Here is a 9,701-nt window from a genome sequence, read left to right as displayed (position 1 = left end):
GGGTCATACAGAGTCAGACACGACTGAAGCGACTTAGCAGCAGCAGCAGCATGGGGTTCTCAAGGCAAGAATACTGAAGTGGTTTGCCATTCCCTTCTCCAGTGGACCTCATTTTGTCAGAACTCTGCACCGTGACCTGTCTGTCTTGGGTGGCCCTCCATGGTATGGCTCATAGTTTCATTGAGTTAGACAAGGCTGTGGTCCACATGACCAGATTGATTAGTTTCCTATGATTATGGTTTTCAGTCTGTCTGCCCTCTGATGGAGAAGGATAAGAGGCTTATGGAAGCTTCCTGATGGGAGAGGCTGATGGAGGGAGAAACTGGGTCTTGTTTTGATGGGCAGGGCCATGCTCAGTAAATCTTTAATCCAAGTTTTTGTTGATAGGCGGGGCTGTGTTCCCTCCCTGTTATTTGACCTGAGGCCAAACTGTGGTGGAGGTGATGAAGATAATACTGACCCACTTCAATAGGTCCCATGCAGACACTGCTACACTCAATGCCCTCAACCCTGCAGCAGGCCACTGCCAACCCACAACTCCATGGGAGACTCCTGGACCCTCATGGGCAAGTCAAGCTCAGTCTCTTATGAGGTCACTACTCCTTTCTTCTGGGTTCTGGTGCACACAAGTTTTTGAAACATCCATGAGATGTTTCCTAAGCCCTGTGTAAGTTCTGGCGGCTCTGTGGTGGGGTTAATGGTGACCTCCTCTAAGAGGGCTTATGCCATACCCGGGTCTACTGAACCTAGAGTCCCTGCCCCTGCAGCAGTCCACTGCTGACCTGTATCTCCTCAGGAGACACTCAAACACAGTTCTGTCTCAGTCTCTGTGGAGTCTCTGGGTCTTGGTGTGCACAAGGTATGTTTGAGCCCTCTGAGTGTCTGTGGCAGGTATGGAGTTTCATTATAAACATGATTTCGCTCCTCCTACCATCTTGCTAGGGCTTCTCCTTTGCTCTTGGACGTGGGGTATCTCCTGAATGTCATTCTGGTGCCACACAGCCGCTGCTCCAGTGCTTACCGTCTTGCTGGGGCTTCTCTGCCCTTGGACGCGGGGTATATCCTCACAGTCACTCCAGTGCCACGTGACCACCACTCCAGCAAGAGCAAAGACTGTAGTCTTAACGTCTGGGTTCAGCTCTCCATAGAGTTAATGCAGGTTAGCTGTTAAATTATGTAGCCTTGGAGTCAGTCCACTTGGGTTGGAAGCCCAGCTTTACCATTCACTTTACCATTTGTTTGCTATGTGACCTTGGATGAGGTTCTTCACTGCACTGGTTTCAAGGTTCCTCATCTGAAAGATGGTGTTCATAATAGCAACCACCTCATAGGGTTATGTGAGAATTGTATGAATGAACACAGTGTAATTAGGACAGTATCCGGAGTTCCATGTTAAAAGTTATCATTGACTTCGGTTCACAGATCAAGAAACAGAGACTCAGAGAAGTGATGCGACATATAGGTGGGAAAATAGGAGTTCAAGCAGAACTTTTTCTGATGCCACAAACTGTATGTTGTAATAAAGTGTTCTCAGTTTAAGGAAATAATCATGGAAAAAAATAATAGGGTAAGAAAAATTACTATATGAATGAATATATGAGGAATAATAACTCATAGTCTAATTTTTCTCTAAAATCTTTGAATATTAAATTATCTACCTACAGAGATAGCTTTGAATTGCTTATTTAAAAATCCTTCAAAAGAATGCCCAGTGTACATGGCAGCACTATTTTCAATAGCTGAGACATAGAAGCAACCTAAATGTCCACTGACAAAGGCATAGATAAAGAAGAAGTGGTATGTGTGTATATATATATATATATATATATATATAATGGAATATTACCCAGCCATTAAAAAGAATGAAATTATGCCATTTGCAGCAACACAGATGGACCTACAGAGTGTCATGCTCAGTGAAGTAAGCCAGACAGAGAAGGAGAAATACGTATGGCATCCCATATATGTGGAATCTAAAAAGAAATGATGCAAATTAATGTGATTACAGAACAGAAAGAGACTCACAGACTTAGAAAATGAACTTACGGTTGCCAAGGGGAAGGGATAGTAAGGGACTTGGGCAAAGTCATATACACACTGCTATACTTAAAATGAATGACAAATAAGGATCTACTGTATAGCACACGGAACTCTGCTCAATGTTACATCCAGCCTGGGTGGGAGGGGTTTCAGGGGAGAATTGATACATGTATATGTATGGCTGAGTCCTTTCACTGTTCACCTGAAACTGCCACAACATTTGTAATGGGCTATAGGCCAATATAAAACAAAAAGTTTAAAGTTTGGGGGAAAAAATTCTTCACCATGAAATGTTATACTGTAAGCACCACAAATATAGATTCTTTTAAGAGTGAATAAGGTTGCTTGATGCTAATTTTAGTAACTTTGTTTTATTTGTTTCCTATGATGAAGGATTTGGGGACTTTGCAGATTTTTAAAACTATATGTGGTAACATCTTTTTTTGTTTGTTTTTGTGTGGTAACATCTTTTATCCTATCATAAATCATTTCTCCAATACTCTGTAGTAGTTTTTTATACACTTCTTTTCTCTTTTGTTTAGAGAATCCTTTCGTCATAAACAATTTACCTGGAATTCAATATAAAAGTGGAGTCACTCAGATTGAAGTAAGATTGGACAGTTTAGAGTCTAGATCATTCAGTCCCTCCTCTACCTCCTATAGGAGTGCCTGAAAATACAGAGAAGACTCCAGGGTAAGATTTTCATTTCCAAAGAATATTGTAAAGCAGAACATATTTCCCAGATCCCACTTTGACTTTGAAAAACTAATCTAAACCTTACAATACCCAGATGACCTTCAGGACAGTGAGCCTTCAGCAGGCTGGTTCATGCAGACCCCACACTGAGTCCTAAATGTCAGTCACCTCAGGTCAGGGACTGTCTCCTTGCTTGGAAAATTGTTACATATGAGAGTATAGTTAGGGACACTTTCCCTGACAGGGAAGACATGAAAATTTCTTAGATGTTCCTTACAATAATGACTAAATATCCATTATTCTCAGTTTTAATAGGATGGGAATTTATTTAAAAAAGGTCAAGAGACTGATCTTTTTTTTTTTTGGTACACTGTAGTCTAAAATTTATCTCAGCTACAAATAATTTAGAAGTATTTCTTTAATTTTAGAATTTTTTCTAATATCTTCTAAATGTGCAAAAGTTAGTTCATGTATTTTGGGTGTATTATTGTGTTTGGGTTCTCTTTTCTCAAGATGGGATATTAACTTGATGTGTTTGCCTAATAATACTTCCAAGTAGAACAGAGTCTACTCTGTTATTGAGTAAAGACTGATACTGAGTAAATTCTGATGGGATTGGTTGGCTCTGAGTGCACATAATATATGAGTGAATATGTTAAATTGCCTTGAGTGAATAGAGTCTCAAGTATATTCAGTTTCCAACCTGACATTTGGCTTATAGTATTAATTTTTTAACAAATACTCTTTAAGATTAAAATACTAAAAATTGTTTAAAAAACTATTACACCATTACAATCATATGATGAATTATTACAAAGTGCATTAAAGTTCTGCTATACTGACAAAACTGAGATTTCAATAATGCAGAAAACAGAATGAGGAAAGACAAACACAATAGAATGTCTGCATATCCTTTCAGAGGTGTGTAATTTTCTTTCTAAGCATATTTCACATTCTAATAAAAGGCACAATCCCTTACTCAGCCCACACATAACAGCTTCATAACTGCTTTTGTTAATGAGGGGGTAGAGGATGATTAATAATAGGGAGAATTTCATTGAACAAGTATTTTATATACTTTGTATTAAAAAGAATTAAACTAGCTGTAATCACTAGTTTTGTGGGAATCTGCAACTACAAAGCTCATTAGGTGACCAATAGTTTCTATGCAATCTCATAAAGATCACCATTTGATGGGATTAGAGCTGATTAATAGCTCTTTAAAAAAAAGAAAAAAGAAAAAACTTCATTTGCAGCTTGGCTTCATCTCAGACCCTTTTGCTGCCACCTCATCCATCATAAAGCCTGGGTTATTTCTTGTGATAGCAAATCTCCAAAAGGTTGTAATATGGCACACCAATTGAAATTTCCTTCTCTAGGTTTCTGAGGAATGTCTTTGGTCCATCTCACTTGTTTAGAGGTGTTATATACAAGCTGACCCCTATTAGCTATCCTCTCAATAAAATGCTATTATATTAAAATGGTACATACCATGTTGGATGCTTAATACATGAGGCACTGTGCTAGACATCTTAAGATCCCTAACTTATCTTTATTATACAGATGGTGCAACTGAGAAAGATAAGGTCATGTTTCCATGGTTAATATTAGTTAATCAGTGTCAAAAATGTGATTCCAGTCTAGATCTGATTTTTACGACTTAACAATATGTTGCTTTTGTATATTCAGCCTGTATAATTGTGTTAACTCATTCATCCACTGGTTTAACAACATTTATTAAGTGCTGACAGAAAGGTGCTAGAATATAAAATGCATAGAATAGTGTGCTTGGCCTCTTGGGTTTCTCCACATGTTGAGAAGCAAAGAAATTTCTAAATAATAATATAAATAAATATTAAATGATCAGAGAGGAAAACACAATTCAATAATTGTGGAAGCCAAGGATAAAGTTATCAAGTGAGGATGATACTGGAACTGATTCTTGAAAGATGGATAGTACTGGGATCTAAAAATGCATGTTGACTTTAAAGAAGAACGTCAAGACTGAAACCCAAAATGGCAAAGCTTGAGAGAAGACAAGGTCATATCTTGTTTAGCATTCTAATGAAAGGAAATATTATTCTAGATGTAGATATAGGGTAAATATGAGAGTATTTTAAGCATCTCTAAGATTTATGGGTAAGCTCTTTAAGGAGTCTCATCTTAGCATTCAGCACTAAAAGGTCCTAGCCTTTTAGTAGGTGCTCAATAAATGTTTTCTTGTCCACTTAATGGGTTATAAAAAAGGAAATTAAAAAATAATTTAAGTAAAAGAAAGGCAAAAGCAGGTGGCCTCAGTTGAGAAGACCTTGGGCACAAATGCACCAATTATTGAAAATTTGGAGAAACAATAAAAATTTGAATATGTGAATGCAATAAAGCACTGTGGAGAGAGTAAGTAATCACACATAAAAGTATATATGGATGCAAAATATACAAGAGGATGTTAACAACTGCCATACAGTAAGGGTTCAATATGAATCAGCTTTAAAAAAAAAAAGTAAATGAGGGGTCAGAAGAAGATGGCAAAAGAGTAAGATGGGGAGATTGTCAGCCTGTCAAAAAAATACATCAAAAACTCATCAAGATATGGAACAACTACAAAACAACCTTTAGATGACAGCCAAAGAGCCCAGTCCTCCGGAGTGACAGACTAAGCCCCCTGAAATGAGGTAGGAGAGGGGATTGAGACATAGAAAGAGAAAAAGCAGAGAAATCCTGGGTGGGAGCTTGTGCCACAGAGGGAGGGAGTCCTGAAACAGGAAGAGTTCCCATGCACTGGAAGCTCCTTCGAAGGCACACCTAAGGGGGAACTGTAGAGTCTAGGAAAACCTGGCAAAGCAGGGACTTAGAGGGCAGAAAACAGAGAAAGCTGCACTTCTCAGCCCATAAACAGCTCACGGGCTGTGGCCATGCCCAGATGGCAGGCTCGGGGAAAAGAGAGAAGCCCATAGAAGCCCCACAGCACAGAGGGCAGGCCCAGGGTCCTGAGAGTGGAGAGGCATACAAACCTCTCCAGTGCACACAACCCTTGCGGCAGAGAAGGTAGGCCTAGGGAGCCAAAAGAAGGACACACAAGCCCTGTGACATAGAGGGTGGGCTGGTAAGTCGAAACAAGTGCATACAAACCCCTCAACGCAGAGGGCGGGCCCCATGAGCCAAGACAAGTGCACACAAGCCCTGTGACATAGAGGGAGGGCCTGGAGAGTGAAGACAAGTGCACATAAGCCCCGCAACACAGAGGGTCGCTCAGGGGGCTGAGGGAAACCCACACAAGACTCTGGTGACACAGAGGGCATGGTCAGGGAACTGAGAAAAGATCCATACAAGCCCCTAACTAGCAAGCTTAGGCCAGCAGTGCAGGGCAGGACCTGGGAACAGAAGCACTGGCAATAATTCCAGGGACAAGAAGGGGGCTGGCAGCAGTGAAGATATGCTGAGAGGGCCACTTTGAAGCAGCTGCAGAAATAGATGTGTCTAACACTGTCAAAGCCAGAAGGACTGCCCTAAGACATACTGAACCCACAGACACCCCCAAAACCTACCACTGGACACTGAATTGCCCTTCAGAGAGATGAGATCCAGCTCCATCAACCAGAACACAGGCACTATCTCCCCTAACCAGGAAAACATCACAGGACACTAACCCAACCCCATCCATGGGGGCAGACTCCACAAGCAAGAAGAACTCTGACCTTGAGAACCTTTTTTTTTTCCTTGTAAATCAAACTATTTGTTCCCCCTACATATTTTTACCTTCACATTAGCCTTTTGCAGTGCTGTGGAGTTTTCTTCTTTGTTTAAAAAAGAATTTTCATTTTAAGATTTTTTTTAAATTTCTTTTTCATCTAATTTTTGGTGATTTTTCTGATTTTAGTTTTGATACATTCAGCTGCTTTTCTTACAGTTCTTTACCAGCTGTAGCTATTCCTAAATACATGTAAATCTTTTTCATATACATCTATTTATCTTTGTTTTTCAATTTTTTTCTTTTCTCTTTCTTTTTTAAATACTCTTTTCCACCCCTTCCATTTTTCTTTTCCCTCCCTTCTCCTCTCTTTTTTTTTTTTTTTCTCTTTTTAGTCTCCTTTTCCCCTTTGTCTTTCTTTTTTCACTAAGCAGGCTAAATTGTTGAACTCTTTTTGCTATATTCCTCAGTTGCCACTCTGCTCATGCTCAGTTTTCCAGACTGATCATTAGCTAGCTCTGCTTTTATTTGGTCAATATCACTTTTGGTTTCTCTTGTTCACCAAGTCAATCTCCTGTACTCTTTTCTTTAGAATACTTTGGTTATAACCATGTGTGTGGAAGTGTGTATATAAGTCCCATTATTTCTGTAATTATGTGTTTGATCCCCTCCCATTAGGACACAGGCACAAATCACCCCTAACAAGAAGTCAACAAACCACTCAAACAATCTTTCCCTCCAAGGGCAAAAGCCAAAAGGAAGAAGGAGTAAAACCCCAAACCCCGGGAAAAGGAGACCTCAAGTGGAAAAAGTTAGGGAAAAAAAAGAAAAGACAGAGAAATATAGCACAAATGAAAGAACAAGGTAGAAACTCACACCCAAATAAATGAAGAGGAAATAAATGATCTACCTGAAAGAGAATTCGGAATAATGATAGTAAAGGTGCTATGAAGACTTGAAAATAGAGTTGAGAAAGTGAAAGAAACATTTAACACAGTTAATAAAATCATCAAAGACATAGAAGAAATAAAGAATAAGCTAACAGAGATGAAAAACACAATTACTGAATTTAAAAATACTCTAGAAGGAATTAATAGCAGAATAACTGAGACAGAGGAATGGATAAGTGAGCTGGAAGACAGAATGGTGGTGAACAAAGGGAAAGGAATGGAAAGAATTGAGGACAGCCTCAGAGACCTTTGGGTCAATATTAAACACACCAACATCTGAATTATAGGGATCTCAAAGGAGGAGGGGAAAAAAAGAAAGGCACTGAGAAAAATTTTTGAAGAAATTATAGTTGAAAACTTTGCCAACATGGGAAAGGAAATAGTCAATCAAGTCCAGGAAGCAGAGATCCTTACAGGATAAATCCAAGGAGAAACACATAGACACACATATTAATCAAGCTAACAGAGATTAAACACAAAGATTACTAAAAGCAGCAAGGAAAAAGCAACAAGTAACATATAAGGGAAAATCCATATGATTAACAGTGGATCTTTTAGCAGAAACTCTGCAGGCCAGAAGGCGGCAGGATATATTTAAAGTACTAAAAAGGAAAAAATCTACAAGCAAGATTACTATACCCAGCAAAGAGTTCATTCAAAATTGATGGAGAAATCAAAAGCTTTACAGACAAGTAAAAGTTAAGAGAATTTAGCACCACCAAACCAGCCTTACAACAATAGTAAAGGGATTTACATAGCCAGTAAATACAAGAGAAAAGAGAGATCTATAAAAGAAAACCCAAAACAATCACAAAAATCCCAATAGAACCATGTATACCAATAAGTAACTTAAATGTAAACAGATTAAATGCACCAACCAAAAGATACAGACTGAGTGAACAGATACAAAAACAAGACCCACATGTATGCCTACAAGGGACCCTCTTAAGATCTAGAGACACATACAGACTGAAAGTGAAAGGAAGGAAAAAGATATTCCTTGCAAATGGAAACCAAAAGAAAGCCAGAGTGGCACTCTTTATTTCAGGAAAAAAAAATTTTTTTTAATAAAAAAATATTATAAAAGCCAAAGAGAGACACTATATAATGATCAAGGGATCAATCCAAGAAGAAAACATAACAATTGTAAGTATCTATGCACCCAACATAGGAGCACCACAATACAGAAAGCAAGCACTAACAGGAATTAGAGGGAAAATCATCACTAACACAATAATCGTAGGGGACGTTAACATCCCGCTTACACCTATGGACAAATCATCAATACAGAGAATCAATAAAGAAATGCAAATCTTAAATGAAACATTAGATGTTATGGACCTAATTTGTATCTTCAGGACTTTCCATCCAAATACAGAAGAATACATTTTCTTTTCAAGTGCATGTGAAACATTCTCCAGGATAGACCAAGTCTTGGGCCACAAATCAAGCCTCAGTAAATTTAAGAAAATTGAAATCATATCAAGTATCTTCTCTGACCATAATGCTGTGAGACTAGATATCAACTACAGGGGAAAACACACACACACACACACACACACACACACACAAAACACAAACTCATGGAGATTAAACATTACATTACTAAATAATGTAGCAGTTACTGAGGAAATAAGGAAAATCAAAAGATTCCTAGAAATAAATGACAATGAAAACATGACGACCCAAAATCTATGGGATTCAGCAAAAGCAATTCTAAGAGGTAAGTTTATAGCAATACAATCCTACCTCTAGAAACAAGAAAAGCATCAAATAGACAACCTAACCCTACATCTAAAGCAGTTGGAAAAAGAACAACAACAACAACAACAAAACCCCAAAGTCAGCAGGAGGAAAGAAATCATAAAGATAAGTCCAGAAATAAGTGAAAAAGAAGCAAATCATAGCAAAGAGTAATAAAACTATAAACCAGTTCTTTTGCATCTATGTTCATCAGTGATATTGGCCTGTAGTTTTCTTTTTTTGTGGGATCTTTGTCAGGTTTTGGTATTAGGGTGATAGTGGCCTCATAGAATGAGTTTGGAAGTTTACCTTCCTCTGCAATTTTCTGGAAGAGTTTGAGCAGGATAGGTATTAGCTCTTCTCTAAATTTTTGGTAGAATTCAGCTGTGAAGCTGTCTGGACCTGGGCTTTTGTTTGCTGGAAGATTTTTGATTACAGTTTCAATTTCCATGCTTGTGATGGATATTGGATGCTTGGGGCTGGTGCACTGGGACGACCCAGAGGGAGGGGAGGGGAGGAGGGTGGAGGGTTCAGGATGGGGAACGTGGGTATACCTGTGGCAGATTCATTTCGATATTTGGCA

Source organism: Bison bison, unplaced genomic scaffold, assembly GCF_000754665.1.
Source record: "Bison bison bison isolate TAMUID 2011002044 unplaced genomic scaffold, Bison_UMD1.0 scf7180017864470, whole genome shotgun sequence".
NCBI classification, from domain to species: domain Eukaryota; kingdom Metazoa; phylum Chordata; class Mammalia; order Artiodactyla; family Bovidae; genus Bison; species Bison bison.
The sequence above is the reverse complement of the archived record's forward strand: the minus strand, read 5'-3'. Positions refer to the sequence as shown.